Source organism: Thalassophryne amazonica, chromosome 23 (assembly GCF_902500255.1).
Source record: "Thalassophryne amazonica chromosome 23, fThaAma1.1, whole genome shotgun sequence".
In the NCBI taxonomy this organism is placed as follows: Eukaryota; Metazoa; Chordata; class Actinopteri; order Batrachoidiformes; family Batrachoididae; genus Thalassophryne; species Thalassophryne amazonica.
The window spans coordinates 4,387,728-4,406,526 of NC_047125.1; the positions used below are offsets into that span (position 1 = coordinate 4,387,728).

At 41.1% G+C, this 18,799-nt stretch overlaps 1 protein-coding gene across 1 annotated transcript in view; it reads left to right on the forward strand.

Moving 5' to 3' along the window:
- LOC117504818 overlaps window positions 1–18,799 on the forward strand; it is a 3,434,143-nt gene that overhangs the window by 1,912,347 nt on the left and 1,502,997 nt on the right. The window lies entirely within an intron of this gene.

The window sequence follows — 18,799 nt, forward strand, 5'->3', positions numbered from 1 at the left end:
GAAACACCCCATAATCTCTCATCAGCCGTTAAACTGTTCACCGAAAACCAGGTGAATTTCTCAAATTTCCTCACAGGTCCAGAAAAAAGTTTGATAAAGCAACGCGCGCCGTCTCGAGCAGCGTGTGAAACAAAGGAATTCAGCCGAGAGGGCGGGACCACATCTCACTCAAGGCCTGCCCACAGGGAAATGACGTCACCGACACGCGTGAAAAAACTCACGCATGCGCACGAGGGTTCAAGCATGATTGGTGTAATTGCATGTCAATCAAATCCATATAGTTTTTTTTTTATAAAACCGCCAGTTAGTTTTATAAGATACCTCGTAGATGTGTGTGTGTGTGTGTGTGTGTGTGTGTGTGTATAATGGATCTTTTGATGTATGAATCGATCTGTGGGATTTAAAATCGATTAAAAAAAATGGGAATCGATCTTTTCAACCCAGCACTACTTCAGACTTCAGACAACTTTATTGATCCCAAAAAAGGGCAATTATATTTAAATTCCAATTACCTCAGACAAGATACAGCAATTAATCCACAATTACTACTTGTTTACCATAATAATGGCACAGATCAAAATTAAAGACAACACATATACATTTGACATTGTTTATGTGCACTAAAATTGAAGCAGTCCGTCATCCGAATTGAGGTAAAGTGGGTGAAGGCCGCTGCAACTGTAAGTCGCGCCACCAGACCAGCTTGAGAGAGCACGAGGCCTGCCGTAGGGAGGGAGGGAGGGGCAGAGAGTGGTCCAGTGTCCAGACAGACAGCCCGGAAGGCCGCACGTGATGCGCCATCGACAGGCCTTATCTGTCCATCCTGGGGGGGATCCCAGTCCTGAATCAGTCCACCAGAGTCTCAAGGTCCCACAGTCAACATCTTAGGACTGGGAAGGGAGGGAGGAAGGGGGGGACGGGGGGGAGGGGGAGACGAGGAGCGAGGCTATCAGGAGTGTTCCTCGGGGGGAGGAGTTTATCCCAGCGGCCTTGAAGGACAGCTGGTGTTTGGAAACCAAATAGATATCCAGATTAACAGACGCCTGGCAGATTCCACAGTCTGAAGCTTCAGAGTGGCTCCCAATACATCTGAATAGAGGAGAGATGTGGTCTTACAGACGATCAAAGCGGTTTTCCAGTGCAACCATTCTCCCCGAGATGGATTCCAACATGCGGTTGACACCTGCCGACTGAGCTGGCACTGCCCTTCCAATCGAATCCATCATGTGGGGCAGCCTGGACGGGCCGATTAATGCCACCTCCACCTTCTTAATTTTCTGGTAGACCAGTGCTGTGGCCGCTCCACACAGCAGAAACCCAGTCACCACAGCTCCAAATAAGTAAACATCTTCAACGTCCTCCACAGACAACGTGTACAGGCACATGACTTGCCACCTCTGCCAGTTGTCCATCACGTAACCCGCCACATGTGTCCCGGCAGGACAGGTCGGGTCATCCGCTCACGAGTGTCTTGTGGAAAAAATAGTATCAATTGCGTTCAGAGACCACTTGATCAGATCCATTTTGCCATTTTCCAGAGGAGCAGGGCTGGCAGCCTCACAGACAAAACACGCAAAAGGAGAGTGGAGATACGACCGCGCTCATCGGAGTCCCAAGCACGACATATTAAATTGCAATTACAAACACTTTTCACCCACTTTCCTGTTACACTGAGGCTTGTAAACAGTGTGTAGTTTCGAAAAAGTTCCAATGAAAACTATTAACTTTTCATTGTGAAAATGAGTGAAGCTCAAAGTGCTGATGTCCACGTCTTTTCACAATTCCTGTGCTAGTCAGATGACATACTGGATCAAGACAGTGTCCAGTTTTTGTCATGGAAAGAGGAACAAAGGCGGAGGAATTCCGTGCGTCGCGGCGGAGCTGCATGGGGAAAAGAAACGTCGTGATGAAGCCTCACAGGACATGTTCTGGCATGCCCAGCTCATGCACAATCACAATCGGATATTCACACGACTGGAAAGCAACCGGAATCCGTCTGAAAGCCACCTGAAAGCCGTCCTGAGAGACCAACACTGAGGTTGTTTTGTGCCGTGTCAAGAGCGGCACGGTGGCACGTCCCTCGGCTTCTTTTTCCATGAAAAAAAAAAACCTCCTGTAACGGTAGAATGTGCTGAAAAAGTGCTGATGTCCACATCTTCTGCCTTTTTGTGAAAGTCAGACGAGGTCCCGGATCAACAAAGCTGTCACGTTGGAAATGATCTGGTTGTTTCAGTGGGGTGTCAGCCTGTCCATCGGTACTCGGAGCACACTGCACTCTCAGCAGTTGTGGGCCGTCCTTAAAGTGACAGTAACACTCCTTAATCTGTTTAATCCTAGGGCGTAATTTTGGGTAGGGACGCTAGGGTCACGTCCCTACCAATATAGCCCCCTACTGTGTAATCACGACCAATAAAACCGCTGTCCTCCATTATTATGGCACATAAAGGGTTAAATGTATGCCACTGCTCGAAGCCCCCCTCTTTAACGTAGATATCCTTGTCTGATTAGCAGTGATGCCGGTCTAATCTGACCACTTTTTTTTAGTAACGAATAATCTAATGCGTTAATCTTTCCAAATCAGTAATCAGGTCATTGTGCGTTACTATTATCTATTATTTTTGCATTATGGGTCGAAAGCAGAATTAAACTTGGTCTGTGGGCAGGGGGTCGGAATTCGACAAAGCTACACACTTTAAGCGAGCTGTGAGCTTTTCATCCGCGTTGTTCTGCAACAGCTACGACTCGTCCTCACCTCTTAAAGCACAGTGACAGCACACCTGCACTGAGCTTTACAAAGACATTTTTATGCTTTTTTTTTTCTCCGAGCCGCTCTGTATCTGCTGAATTGAATTATTTTATGTGTTTCCCCAGACCTCAGTACAATATGTCATATGGAACTATCAATGCATAACAAAGTAATGAGTATTAAGAGAAGAAATCTTGTTTTTTATAGAATTGCAATGGATTTTGACATTGTGTATTAAACATAAGTTTAAGTTGTTTTCCAACTTCATTCATCATCAATAACAACTGCAAGAAATTTCAGTTTCACCGTCATGTATTGTAGAGTCCGAATGGATTTTTTGAGGCTGATGGCGATATCGAAAATTTGGATGAAAAAATGCAGATAATCAATAAATCGGCTGATTTGCTGATAGCTGATAAATCAGCCGATATTATTATTATTATTATGAAATAAATAAAATGTTTTTTTTTTTTTTGGACCCTTGACAAAAAAGGTATGAGCTAAAAGCTGAAGCTTTGTCCTCATATTGATTAACTTTATAACAGAGAAGAATTTTCAAGTTCAAAAAAACGCAAAAATGCAATTGGAGCAGTTACGGGGCTATTCAAACGTTCCAACTCATAAGATATCACTCCTGAAAACAATGTTTGCCATATCACGTGAGGTAAATCTGCCCTATGATTGGATTTTGGAAAACCATGTGACGGAGAACCAGTTCTGATTGGACACTCACATTGTGCACATCATCACACATCTTCTATGAGGAGTACCAAGATGGCCAATGGTGGATCGAAAGTCCCTGGAGTTAACTTTTCAGCAAAAAAAGTAAGTTTCTATCTCATATCATAAAAATGTTATTTACAGATTAGTAAAGCTTGGTCCCAGCAATCGTATATGACAGCGTCAGCCCCAGAGGGTTAATGGCAAACGGCAATAATTCCCAGAACCCTTCAGGACGACCAGTGAATCTGAATGTTTCAACCTCTTAGCAGTAAACCAAAGTTTTTCATGCTAGAATAAGGTCTAGACAACGTGAGCTTAATAAAAAGTGTGACCGACGCAATGAAGCACATTTGACATATTACTACATAAACTGTGTTAATCAAACTTAGTTGAACTGTTGTGTGGGCCGCCAGAAGAGGAGGTACTGCTGGCCCACCACCAGAGGGCGCCCTGCCTGAAATGCGGGCTTCAGGCACGAGAGGGCGCTGCCGCCTCCAGGAACAAGCCGTGGTGACAGCTGTCACTCATCATCCATGACAGCTGTCACTAATCATCTACTCACATCTGGAATAAAAGCAGAAAGACACCTCCACCACATTGCCGAGATATCATCTTCTTCAAGAGGTAATATCCTCAGCCGTTGTGTTACAATATTATTTGTATATTGTGAGTGTTTGCAGGAGTACCGGTACCTCTGTCGGTGGAAGCTGAGAGAGCGCTGGAAGGCACTCTTTTCCCCTGAGGAATCACTACAGTACTCTGCAAGTTATAGAGTGAGAGGTGGAGGTGGAATTCCCACCAGGATTGTTACTGGGTGTTCACACACCCACCCTTGACTGTCTTTGCTTTCTGCCAGCAGTACCAGATCCGACACGCTGTGACGGTGGCCACCTGGGGACTTCGGGACTTGGCGGCTCCAGTATCCCTCGGGTTCGGTGGCAGTGGAAATCGTGTGGTTCCGGTTCGTCTCCAGACGGGCGTCTCCTATCGTCGAGCCTGCCCACACGACACCTTTATTAATTGACTTGTCTACATTCTGTAATCTGCTGTGTTTGGTTGTGACATTCACAACAGTAAAGTGTTCTAATTTAACTCCTTCCATTGTCCGTTCATTTACGCCCCCCTGTTGTGGGTCCGTGTCACTACACTTTCCCAACATGAACTGAAACAGGAGAAATGTGGGGTGAATGTAATCGCAAAGTTATTACAAACAACATCCTTATAAACTTACTTGTATGCTTTTGTCAGCCGATCAGTGCAGTGTGATGGCGAACAACGGGGGCCAGTGATGAACACATTTAAACAGGGGTGTAAGCAGCTCTCAGTTGAATGGAGTCAGAGCTCCATCTACTGGACAAACTGTGCAAGGACATTTTACATTGCCAACACAAACATTATTTCAGTAACTGTTCTGTTATGAGAAATTATCGGCGTTCTATTGGCAAAATTTCGGCCGATAGTGAGTACTTTGAAAAGGGCTTATATTGGCCAGTCGATATATTGGTCGGGCTCTAATGTATTGTAAAGCTCCTACTTGAATTCCTGGGCTTATTTCCAAATATAATACACTTTGTTTTACCAAGATGATGTGATAGTTTTTTTTTTTTAATCAAACCATTCTTTAAATTTCTGTAATTCCTTCCCCACCATGTCCAAAAGCTGACCCAAATGATCCCCATTACAGAACACAGTCATATCATCAGCAAATAAAAACAATTCAGAGACTTATAAATGACAGATCATTAATGTATAAAAGAAACAGCAATGGACCAAGCACTGAACCTTGAGGTACACAACATGTAATCTTCCAAAATTCTGAAAAATTCTGTCTTATTGATTTGAACACACTGATACCTGTTTTCAGGGCTGTGAAAACTCTGCGGATCTGCAGGATTCTGCGGATTTCATCGTGGGGGGGGTTAGTCTTGTACTCATTAATCGTGATCGTTACTGAGTTTTTAAAATTCTTATCGCAAAGCGTTTTTTTTTTTACGACATCATGCAAGTTTTATAAGTCCGCGGACACTGATATGTGTGTTACAGATACATATCAGTTTCCTCGGATTCGCGGAGGAAAAATGCCACTCAAAGCCTGACAGCTGGTTGGTTGCTGTGGTGACACTGTGTGGCTCCTGTGCGAAGCTTAGCTAAACGTAGCATGTGGACATCGCAAACTTTTAGAACTTTCAAGTTTTTAAAAGAAGAATTTTGCAGCATGTCTGTGTCACAGAGCAACATCAGACAGGGCAAAAATGGCGAGAAAGACGGTTTGAAAAAGTGTGATAAGGACAAGAATCCGTGGAATTGTTGCTGGCTTCATCAACACACCTGAAAGATAAACGGGAAAAGCGAACTGGTACGAATTTTTTTTCTCTCTCTGGAAAATAAACATTGTGCTGTTCAAACAAGATTTCAGAAAAGATGATGTGCTTTTTTTTTTCTTTCATTAATCTAGACATTTTTTCATTGAAAAAAATACATTGTGGCTTTGAATTAATTTAGGCTACATGAATTTACACAACAATGTAAATTAGTTTTTATTAATGTAGACTTTTTTCATAGGAAAATGACATTGTGGCTTTGAGAGGATTTACAGGAATGTGTGGCTTTTTACTATAATATATGTTATTGATATTTTACCCTGATTTTTACAATATTCTACAATCTTTAGCTGTGGTTTTTGACATGGTTTAACAGTCTTTTCAGTCTTCATGAATTTCATGTCATTTAATTGTTCTGAGTTTATGCATCATTTGGTTTACAATTAAAAGGAAAATCATACCAGGTCCTACTTCCACGTCATATTCTGTTATTTCAACATGATCAGTGATGATTCAAATGAAAGGTTGAATCTAGGATAATTTAAATATGCACTAATTTTGAGATTTTTTCTTCCAGGAGATGTTGAAAATTTATCAGTAGATGAAAATGTATTTTTGTTTCTGGGGCCCCACAAGGCACCAGACCCCTGCGAATTTTCCTCGGATTTTACAATTTTCATTTCACAAAAAATGTGTTTGTAATTAGCTGGTAATCCAATCGTGCCAATCCCCTAATACTATATTTCTGTAATTATGTAATAGTAAAGTGTGGTCTGTGGTATCAAATGCTTTCTGTAAATAAAAAAAAAAAACCTAAGGTATTTTGCTCATTTTCAATTGCATTGGTTATTTGTTCAACAAAGTCCATCAAGGCTAAGAAGGTGGTTGTTTTTTTTAAACAGAGCTTTGGAATTGGTAGGGATGATACATAGTAATAAGTTTGTTACATAATATGAGATGAGATATGAGATGGTGGTCATGGATTAGTCATTTTGTGTGTGTGTGTGTGTGGGGGGGGGGGGGGGGTAACATCATTCTGTGCAAATGTCTTATCGTAAATTAAATTGTCCCATTAATTTGCCACAAAATGGAGACAGTGTCTCATTGTCTTCTTTTCTCTTCCTGATCACTGACCATGTTAGTTCAGAACCCTTAATTTTATTTTAACACCTTCTTACTTTTACTTGAACATGTTATGAACAGCCAGCACGGTGGATTAGTGGTTAGCACTGTTGCCTCACAGCGAGGAGGTCGTGGGTTCAATTCCCGTGGTATTTCTGTGATGAGTTTGCATGTTCTCCCCGTGTTTGTGTGGGTTTCCTCCGGGTGCTCCGGTTTCCTCCCACTTCCAAAGACATGCGGGTTAGGTGGATTGGAATCTTTAAATTGTCCGTAGGTGTGTGTGGGTGTGTCTGTGTTTGTTTGTCTGTTTGTGGCCCTGCGTCAGACTGGCGTCCTGTCCTGGGTGTACCCCGCCTCATGCTCTATGGCTGCTGTGATAGGCTCCAGCCCCCCGCGACCCTTAATTGGACTAAGTAGAAGAAGATGAATGAATGAATGGATGAATGTTATGGACATTCTCTCGCTGTCTCTCTCTCTCTCACACACACACATCAGCTGGTTGCAGCAGGTACGTAAGGAAAATGTTCACATCAGGTTATCTCTGGGATCAGAGTTGGTGTCTCCTGCTTTAGTCATTCTCCTGCTGTTGCTGAGAATGACAGCCTCAACACTGCATTTAATCTATTATTAGACTCAATTGGCTTTGCTCAAAATAGAATGAGTCCACCCACCACTTTAATAATATCTTAGATCTTGTTCTGACTTATGGTATGGAAATTGAAGACTTAACAGTATTCCCTGAAAACTCCCTTCTGTCTGATCATTTCTTAATAACATTTACATTTACTCTGATGGACTACCCAGCAGTGGGGAATAAGTTTCATTACACTAGAAGTCTTTCAGAAAGCGCTGTAACTAGGTTTAAGGATATGATCCCTTCTTTATGTTCTCTAATGCCATATACCAACACAGTGCAGAGTAGCTACCTAAACTCTGTAAGTGAGATAGAGTATCTCGTCAATAGTTTTACATCCTCATTGAAGACAACTTTGGATGCTGTATCTCCTCTGAAAAAGAGAGCTTTAAATCAGAAGTGCCTGACTCCGTGGTATAACTCACAAACTCGCAGGTTAAAGCAGATAACCCGTAAGTTGGAGAGGAAATGGCATCTCACTAATTTAGAAGATCTTCACTTAGCCTGGAAAAAGAGTCTGTTGCTCTATAAAAAAGCCCTCCGTAAAGCTAGGACATCTTACTACTCATCACTAATTGAAGAAAATAAGAACAACCCCAGGTTTCTTTTCAGCACTGTAGCCAGGCTGATAAAGAGTCAGAGCTCTATTGAGCCGAGTATTCCTTTAACTTTAACTAGTAATGACTTCATGACTTTCTTTGCTAATAAAATTTTAACTATTAGAGAAAAAATTACTCATAACCATCCCAAAGACGTATCGTTATCTTTGGCTGCTTTCGGTGATGCCGGTATTTGGTTAGACTCTTTCTCTCCGATTGTTCTGTCTGAGTTATTTTCATTAGTTACTTCCTCCAAACCATCAACATGTCTATTTGTCGGGTTTAGAATACTGTATCTTTGATAAGAGGAAGAGACAACCAGGCCTTAAAACAAGTGAGAGATAGAATTCAATTTAAGCTCGCGAGGAGTGCAGTCAGGCTGTACACCAAAGCTACACTAAAGTCTGGCCTGCGCTCCCGCTCTTTTTATTTAGGACTTCCCTACATACATGGGCGGTACAGCTCCTGAGGGGAAGAGTGATAGCGCGTGAGCTGTTGCCGCAGAACCGCTGATTGCACAATACATTCAGGACGTTCAGAACCTTTTTAATCTTGGGCTCGATTAAGATGTGTTTAAGACATCTAACGATTAATCACACTTCTTCTGACACAAGGACTAATGTATCATAATCACACTGTGGTTGGAACATTCATTCTCTATTCTTTATCTCACTGCTCCGCTTACGGCTGCATCCTGCCTGAGTCATCTTCACATGTCCTGAAAAAGAGCTTAGCGTACACACAGAAATACCACAACTTGCAGAAACACGTCATGTCACATATCTTAAGTAACCTTCACCCATCACACCAGTACAATACACTTTATCAGAGCAGAGAGAACACAAAACATGCATGATAAATAAAACAGTGTATCGAGTTCCACAAGGTTCTGTGCTAGGACCAATTTTATTCACTTTATACATGCTTCCCTTAGGCAGTATTATTAGACGGTATTGCTTAAATTTTCATTGTTATGCAGATGATACCCAGCTTTATCTATCCATGAAGCCAGAGGACACACACCAATTAGCTAAACTGCAGGATTGTCTTACAGACATAAAGACATGGATGACCTCTAATTTCCTGCTTTTAAACTCAGATAAAACTGAAGTTATTGTACTTGGCCCCACAAATCTTAGAAACATGGTGTCTAACCAGATCCTTACTCTGGATGGCATTACCCTGACCTCTAGTAATACTGTGAGAAATCTTGGAGTCATTTTTGATCAGGATATGTCATTCAAAGCGCATATTAAACAAATATGTAGGACTGCTTTTTTGCATTTACACAATATCTCTAAAATCAGAAAGGTCTTGTCTCAGAGTGATGCTGAAAAACTAATTCATGCATTTATTTCCTCTAGGCTGGACTATTGTAATTCATTATTATCAGGTTGTCCTAAAAGTTCCCTAAAAAGCCTTCAGTTAATTCAAATGCTGCAGCTAGAGTACTGACGGGGACTAGAAGGAGAGAGCATATTTCACCCATATTGGCCTCTTCCATTGGCTTCCTGTTAATTCTAGAATAGAATTTAAAATTCTTCTTCTTACTTATAAGGTTTTGAATAATCAGGTCCCATCTTATCTTAGGGACCTCGTAGTACCATATCACCCCAATAGAGCGCTTCGCTCTCAGACTGCAGGCTTACTTGTAGTTCCTAGGGTTTGTAAGAGAAGAATGGGAGGCAGAGCCTTCAGCTTTCAGGCTCCTCTCCTGTGGAACCCGCTCCCAATTCAGATCAGGGAGACAGACACCCTCTCTACTTTAAGATTAGGCTTAAAACTTTCCTTTTTGCTAAAGCTTATAGTTAGGGCTGGATCAGGTGACCCTGAACCATCCCTTAGTTATGCTGCTATAGACGTAGACTGCTGGGGGGTTCCCATGATGCATTGTTTCTTTCTGTTTTTGCTCTGTATGCACCACTCTGCATTTAATCATTAGTGATCGATCTCTGCTCCCCTCCACAGCATGTCTTTTTCCTGGTTCTCTCCCTCAGCCCCAACCAGTCCCAGCAGAAGACTGCCCCTCCCTGAGCCTGGTTCTGCTGGAGGTTTCTTCCTGTTAAAAGGGAGTTTTTCCTTCCCACTGTAGCCAAGTGCTTGCTCACAGGGGGTCGTTTTGACCGTTGGGGTTTTACATAATTATTGTATGGCCTTGCCTTACAATATAAAGCACCTTGGGGCAACTGTTTGTTGTGATTTGGCGCTATATAAAAAAAATTGATTGATTGATTGATTTAACAGTGTGGCGACACATCACCTCTTCAACTACGATTCAACTTGGAACCTGATATATTCATCACTTTTGGAAAATGACCATTCTGTAGTGTGGACAGCTTAAACTCAGCGCTCACAACCATACTTGTCATGATTGCTCCACCTGTATTAAAACCACCCCCACCCAAAGCACAAATGCCTTGGTTCAATGATACCTATGTGGCCTCAAGCATAAAGCCAGAGGTGTAGAACAAAAATGGAGTAGTTCAAAACTAGAAGTATTCCACCTCATGTGATGCGATGCTGTTCTAGACTATAAGCATGTACGACTGGCTACAAAGTGTGGCTATTATTTTGATGTGTGATCAAAAAACAATTCAAAGTTCCTGTTTGAGACAGCGGCAATACCTATTCATGAACAACCACCTGTAAGTTACTCTGCTTTTACAGCCCAAGATTTTTACATTACATTCAGAAGAAATAGATGACATTCGGTTCAATATACAGAAGAGAACACTGTTGTTTACTTCCAACTTTTCATGCATGCACACAGGCTGGTAGGCAGAAAACACCAGACTCGACAGACAGGCGGCCAGGTCCATCAGGAACTGTTTTCATTTGCACCTCAGACTATATTTATACAAGCAAAGCACTGCGCAAGCGGCGGTGACGCTCGCTCATGGTACACTGTGGCCCAAACAGAAGTGCCAAATTCATAATCCACTGTGAAACAGGAAATGTCAAACACTTTCTGGATCGACACTTCCTGGATTGACAGATGAGATCCCATGGAATGTTGCTGGAACTTAGTGGCAAATTCACACTGAAACAGGAAATGTCAAATGTTGAACACTTCCTGGCATGGGTGGAGCTACAACTGAGGCCAGGGTTGCATTTGACTCCCCTGAAACCTGTTTGGACACATATGATTGACATGTTACAGCACCACACACCTGGCTGAAAAGAAGCATTTTGAAATCCGGGAGTCACATCGACTGCTAGGTTCCTCCTGTCCAGTAGTTGGTGCTGTGTATCACAAAAGTGCTAATCCATCTTAGAAGAAAAAGAAAATGTTTGCCTTAGATTTGAACTGAACACGTCGTTTGAACCATGGATAGACTTCTAATCACACCAAAGTTATATGAGTGAGTAAATGACCATATTTTATGCCAGAAATGAGGTGCAGGTTGTTAAAAGCAGCATTTGTCCTTCAATTCAGCTCGTCTTATACACACATGTTTAAGCTAACAGACAGCTTGTACATGCTCTGTTGGCTTATTAGTGCAGCAGATAACTGAAACATTCCTTCAAATGGTGATACAAATGTCAAATTCAGCACAAATACAGCTTAGACACTACACTTTAAAAATAACAGACTGGACACTTGAATTTTCAATAGGCCAGGTAGGGGTCAAGTGAAGAATTACACAGGGTCAAAATTTATAAATACGCCAATTAAATTGAAAACTACACATTACTTGTCTGATCATAGAGATTCCAAAAGATATAGTTTGGACTATCTATGACTGAATGTTATGGAGTTATGGGGTAAAAACAGCAAGAATGGTGACAAATTTCATGTTTGTACAGTTGTCAAAAGTTAAAGTGGCTCCAATTTTGGTGAGAAGTAGGGGTGCAACGATACACAAAATCACGGTTCAGTATGTACGAGGGCTGTCAAAGTATAGGTCCTTTTTTTTTTTTCAAAAACTATATGGATTTCATTCATATGTTTTTACGTCAGACATGCTTGAACCCTCGTGCGCATGCGTGAGTTTTTCCATGCCTGTCGGTGACGTCATTCGCCTGTGATCACTCCTTGTGGGATGAGTCGTCCAGCCCCTCATCGGAATTCCTTTGTCTGAGACGTTGCTGAGAGACTGGCGCTTTGTTTGATCAAACTTTTTTCTAAACCTGTGAGGCACATCGAAGTGGACACGGTTCGAAAAATTAAGATGGTTTTCGGTGAAAATTTTAACGGCTGATGAGAGTTTTGAGATGATACTGTCGCTTTAAGGACTTCCCACAGAGCGGGACGTCGCGCAGCGGTCCCAGGCGCCGTCGTCAGCCTGTTTCAAGCTGAAAACCTCCACATTTCAGGCTCTATTGATCCAGGACGTCGTGAGAGAACAGAGAAGTTTCAGAAGAAGTCGGTGTCACGGTCTGAGATTACCACCAGTCTGAATTTACCAGGTAAAATTAGACTGTAGCAGCCACAGTATGAACTTACCACCAGTCTGATTTTACCATCTTGGTATATTGAGACTTGTGTGTTAGTGACCCTGGTCCAAATTTGCCAAGCAAATATATTATATAATTTTTTTTAATTGGAACCACAAGTAAATCCTGTCACTTTCTATTGATGCTTATTGATTTAACCATTATAATTCTGGTTACTAGTTACCTAGCTAGTCTGAAATTTCCAGCCTGCAAGTCTGAATTTATGTCCCACTTCAAGTTTTCTGAATCAGAAGTGTGTGGAAAATGCAGTTATTTCAAAATACATCTGCTCGGTTGAAGATCGCCGCAAGAAATGGTAAATCTAGACCTCCTGGAAGTTGACCGCGAAAAAAAAATCGATTTGCGCATGCGCTTGGTAAAATGAGACCGGCGCAAACTCAGACCACGACAGTCGGTTTCAGCATTTTATCCGGATATTCCACTGTTAAAGGAGATTTTTTTAATGAAAGACGTGCGGACGGGTCCGCGCGTCGGGACGCAGCCGACGCGGCGGCACAGGAAAAATACCTCCGTGTTGATAACCATTTGTAAAATCCAGGCGGCTTTTGATGGCTTTCAGTGGAGTGAGTATATGAGAAATTGTTTAACAGCTGGACATGTTCCAACTTGTCCTTACGGCTTCCAACAGAGGGTTTTTCCTGTGGCGGAGCGTTGCAGCGGCTGCGAGCCGACGCTGCAATCCGTCCGCATGTCTTTTATTAAAAAAAAAAATCTCCTTTAACAGTGGAATATCCGGATAAAATGCTGAAACCGACTTCTTCTGAAACTTCTCTGTTCTCTCACGAAGTCCTGGATCAATAGAGCCTGAAATGTGGAGGTTTTCAGCTTGAAACAGGCTGACGACCCCTGAGAGCGCTGCACGACGTCTCGCACTGTGGGAAGTCCTTAAAGCGACAGTATCACCTCAAAATCTCTCATCAGACGTTAAAATTTTCACTGAAAACCAGCTTAATTTTTCGAACCGTGTCCACTTCAATGTGCCTCACGGGTTTAGAAAAGATTTTGATCAAACAAAGCGCCAGTCTCTCAGCAACTTCTCAGACAAAGGAATTCCAACGAGGGGCTGGACGACTCCTCCCACAAGGAGTGCTCACAGGCGAATGACGTCACCGACAGGCGTGGAAAAACTCACGCATGCGCACGAGGGTTCAAGCATGTCTGACGTAAAAACATATGAATGAACATATAGTTTTTGAAAAAATAAAAAGGACCTATACTTTATTGACAGACTTCGTATCTCGGTTTTGAGGTCACGGTTTGGTTTATTTTTGGTACAGTATGTGAAATTTGCTTGTTGTTTAAACCAACAATTTCTTGTAACATTTTTCAAACAGGAAAATAAAATAATTGCAAAGTGCTTCCTGGCAATAAGTTAAATAAAATGTTCTCAAATAAACAAGTGTATAAAATATAAAAATTAATTCCTAGTAAACAGCTTTTAACAAAACCTTTCCACAAGTAAAGCGCAGCACAACGGTTCCAACGCAACTGTCACACTCTATAAGGAATTTTTTTAAAGAGAATTAATGTTAAAGAATCCCTTTATTTGTACATTTTACTTCTGTCTTTTTCTATTAACTGTTTGTTTAATGTTTGTTAATTTATCTTTTTAAATGAAGTTTGGAAAACAAAAACATTATGGGAGAGGCAAAAAAAGTGAGTAAAACCACCTTAAAAATATTTAGAACCACAAATAAACTTGATTCTTGGTTTGTTTATTTATTTTGCCATTATTTGGCCATCACTTATTAAAATAAAATAACTTCTCATGGCCAGCGCAGCAAATGAGGTCAGTAGGCTGAGCGAGTCCGAGTGAGGAGAACTGTAGATATCCCTCCGCTCAGCGCTTTTCAGGCTGCTGAAGCGGAGGAGGGGGAGACCTGCTGCCGCTCAGTGACAACAGAGACTTTCACTTTCAGTCACCAAAAATCAGATACGTCTCCGGTAACGCCAGGAAAAGTAGCTCGCTTTTGAGAAAATAAGTCATTAAGATGGTTTGGAAAGTCACCACATTTAGCGGGAAAGTCACCAAGTTGGCAACACTGAATGTAAACACATGCAACACGAACTCACCGTGCACAGCACTGAACCGAACCGAAGGTCCTGTACCGAAATGGTTCAATACAAATACATGTACCATTACACCCTTAGTTAAAAGTGATGCAAATTATTGGTTGAGCTAATAGGATTAATAAATGGAATAGTTTTGACAGTGTTGAATGCTTGGTCTCCAATAAAGGTCAAACAAGTCCAATGTCCATTGGATTCTGTAACATGTGACATATGTTACCCTGTAACATGAACTAAGCATGACACATGATGCAAAGTGTTACTTTTTAAAACCCCATTAACTCAACCAATAATTTTGGTTAATTTATTTTTTTTGGAATCAATTTGCCACGACTTGATGTACAGGGTAACCAATCAGGTGTTAGAAACCGCCCACTGACTTTGATGGCCGAGTTTGACAGATAAAATTAATTCATGATGCACCGCAACACAAGGACCATAAAATAATATTTAAATCGTGAAATAATTTGTTGACCATGCAATAATTAAATAATGAAATAATTATGTATTTAACTTCAATTTTAATTAATTAATAGCACATTTAAGTAATTATTTAATGATATATTTACGTTTGTCACTTTTACTCCTCCAATTAATTAATTAATGACATTTAATTAATAATGACATTTAAGTAATTATTTAATGACGTATTGATTTAATTAATGGCACATTTAAGTAATTATTTAATGACGTATTTATTTAATTTTGGCACAATTATTCCTCCACAGCACCAATTCCACAGACTTTTGATTCATTATCCAACTTTTTCACACCGTCTTCTTATCTTCTCTCTGTCCGACATCGCTCCGTGACTCAGACATACCACAAAATTCTTTTAAAAATTTGATAGCTCTCAAAGTATGCGATGTCCACATGCTACAATTACGTTAAAAACAGCATCTTGCAGCAGAAGGCACAGAGTGTCACCGTAACAACCAACCAGTCCTGCTTTATGACAACTGTTGTTAACAGCCACGCTTTGAGTGAGCCATTCCTCGGGCTTCCGCGGATCCAAGGAAAAAGATTTGTATCTGTTATACAGATCAGTGTCCACGGCCGTATAAATTTTGCATGATGTTGTAAAAAATAACAACGCTTGCGACTGGCATTTTAAAAACTCTGTCATGATCATGATTACAGAGTAAAACATAGGGCTGGGTATCGAGAACCGTTTTTTTTTCGGGTATGGTTAACAAATGATTCGATCCACCGATACCAATAGCCTTTTTGCTTAGTGATTTCCTTATCAGTCCTTCAGAGAAGCCGTTGTTTTTGGGGGCATTTGTCAGGAAAATGACCATGTCGCTACGTCAATCACAGAACCCCTGGAGGGTCTGTAATCAACCGTTTCTGCAGCACGGCTCTTCTTTGAAGCTTGAAGCATTGACCTGACCCGCTGCTTCATGGTTCTTTGTTTTATTTCACTTTATCTTAATTTTTCCCCGCTAAAACCACAAAGAGCATATGTCTGTGAGTAATATTTACCTTTTTTATATGTTAAACTGACCTGTTATGGTCTTCTGAAACAGTTGATAGATGTATTTTATAACGGCGGGCTTTGCTCTCGACACCTGAGAGATGGAGTGTGACATGTGGCTCCACTCTCTGTGGAAGAAGTTGAGGATTCATTCGTATTCGCTTTTATGGTGGGAAGTTTGGTGCCGATTGGTTTGTGCGCTGCCCTGACCCACAGGAATATTAGTAAGACGGCTGCTTCCAGAATTTTGTCCCATATCAGTCGTCATAATTAATGAGTTGGGCAATGCTGTATAATTTCAGACTACGTGAACTCTTGAACTCAATCGCAAAATGGATTCTCGGAGCAAATCACTGCATTGCAAAGGAATGTACTGCTGAGGACCAGAGAATATTCTTCATAAATTTGGACTCTCGACGATCAGGGGTGCAGTAAATAGAATTCTGTATCTCTCTGCTAAGCATCAACATGGCAGCCTTATTGGCTCCTGAAGGCCAAATTCCCTGCTCCCCCAGAAGGATCTACAGCCTTGGTGAAGGAATTTGGCTACCCCCTTCTCATCTACCCCCCCCCGTGTCTCTCCACTCCCCTCACCCTGGCTTCCTCCTGCCACCTCGAAGGCAGCATTTTTTTTACTGCTGCAGCCTTCAACCCCCAGGCTGGGCAGCGCAGGCCCCTCCTGCTGCGGCCTTCACCCACTTTGCCTCGATTTGGAAGACGGACTACTTCAAGTTCAGTGTACATAAACAATGTCAAATGTATATGTGCTGTCTTTAATTTTGATGTGTGCCATTATTACGGTAAACAAGTAATAATTGTGGATTAATTGCTGTATCTTGTCTGAGGTAGTTGGAGTGTTGTAAATGTAATTGCCCTTTTTTGGGATCAATAAAGTTGTCTGAAGTCTAAAGTTAGCATTAAGCTGTTCGCATCTCAGCATGTTTGTGTCCATTTGTTTTCTGGATAATAATTAATGTCTCAGCATTTGTTGTCGTAAAAGAGTCAAATGTATTAAATTGTAATTTTCATTTATTTTGTTATATATTATTAATAGCAACAACAACAGTAATAGTAATAATAACTTATAATGCTACAATACAATTTTAGAGAAAGAGACAAAAAGAACCTGATTAAAAACACAACAGAAAATATAAAACCAACTAAGGATGAACATAAGTAAATACATATAGAAATAAATAACCATTTCCTGTGAACACCTAGTGACTCTAAACCTCCAACTCATCCCTGTATTATCTAAGTTTAATGACAATTTGTTTCGGTCAAACCACATTTTCAATTTGTTAATTTTCAATTTGTTAATGAATTAATTACATTTTCAATTTGTTAATTAACTGAAGAGTGATTTCCTCCAGAACTATCTGCCAAGCTGGAAAACAGCTGCATCCCAGTAAGAGCAGAATATCACTGGAATGAATTTAAAGAAGGAAAGTTGTTTTTTTTCCTCACTAAATGGATGCTGCACTCACTGCAGTTTATCGTCTGGAATAGTCCCAGATTGCATTTCAGAGCTTCTAGAATATTGTGCGGGTGTTGTCTGGGGGTAATTTTGGGTTTCAGCTTTTTTTGTTTTTCACCACTTTCATCCCTGAATATGTCATTCGTGAGTCACTTTTGTGCAGATTAAAGTCACTAACTGGGACTCCTGTCTTGTTGGGAGAAAGAAATGAGAATCGTTCTCCGTTCTGTTCACACAGCTCCAAATGCAGCGTGGCTCTCTGCCGAGTCAAATTAGAATGAAAGAGTCCAAAGCGAAACGCTGATTAAATCAAATGACACCTCTTTCGATATGTTGTAATATAAACAAACTGCAAATGATCAAAATGTTTATAATGGAATCGATAAGGAATCGGCACGATAAGCAGAATTGATAATGGCATCGATAAAATGTTATCAATACCACCCCTAGCTGTAAATTCCATGCATATATTGTCGCTGGTGACAAATATATATATAAATAAGAGAGAGAGAGAGAGAGAGAGAGAGAGAGAGAGAGAGAGAGAGAGAGAGAGAGAGAGACACTCAAAGTCAGCACATAGCGTATGCCAAAAAAGCAGCAGATCTCCGTGGAAATACGTCATCTGTGGCGCCCCACCTCCACGGGGCCATTGAAACTGTTCCACAGTAAAGTGTTTTTGCATCACCTCTGCAGATCAGTCATGTTTTAAGATGCACAACTGCCCTCATCCTGTGTAACAGACACCTTATATGCACCAAACAGAGAGTTTCATTCACACTAGTTCAGTTGCAGAATCCCTCAAACTTTTTTCTTTTTTAGTGGAAAACAAAATGTGAAATTTCCAGATTACAGCTCTTGTACAGTTGTTTGCTCGACTTTACGAAAAGGCCTGTGTCTAAACATTTGATGAAAGTACAGTTCCGTGTTATAAAATGTTATTTGCAAGACAAAAACAAAAACCAGATGTTAGCTTACCTGTGCTACGTCCTGCATTGATAACGTGCCTGTAACTATAGTTAAGTGCATCAGTTCTAAACCGGTGATGTTTCCCGGCCTGACCTGAAGATGTTTGCTAGCGCCACTCATGCTAGCAGGCTAAACAGACTGCTATCACAAAACCAAAGACAGTTCTATTAGCAAAGACTGTTTCTTGGACCAGACTTCCATCACAG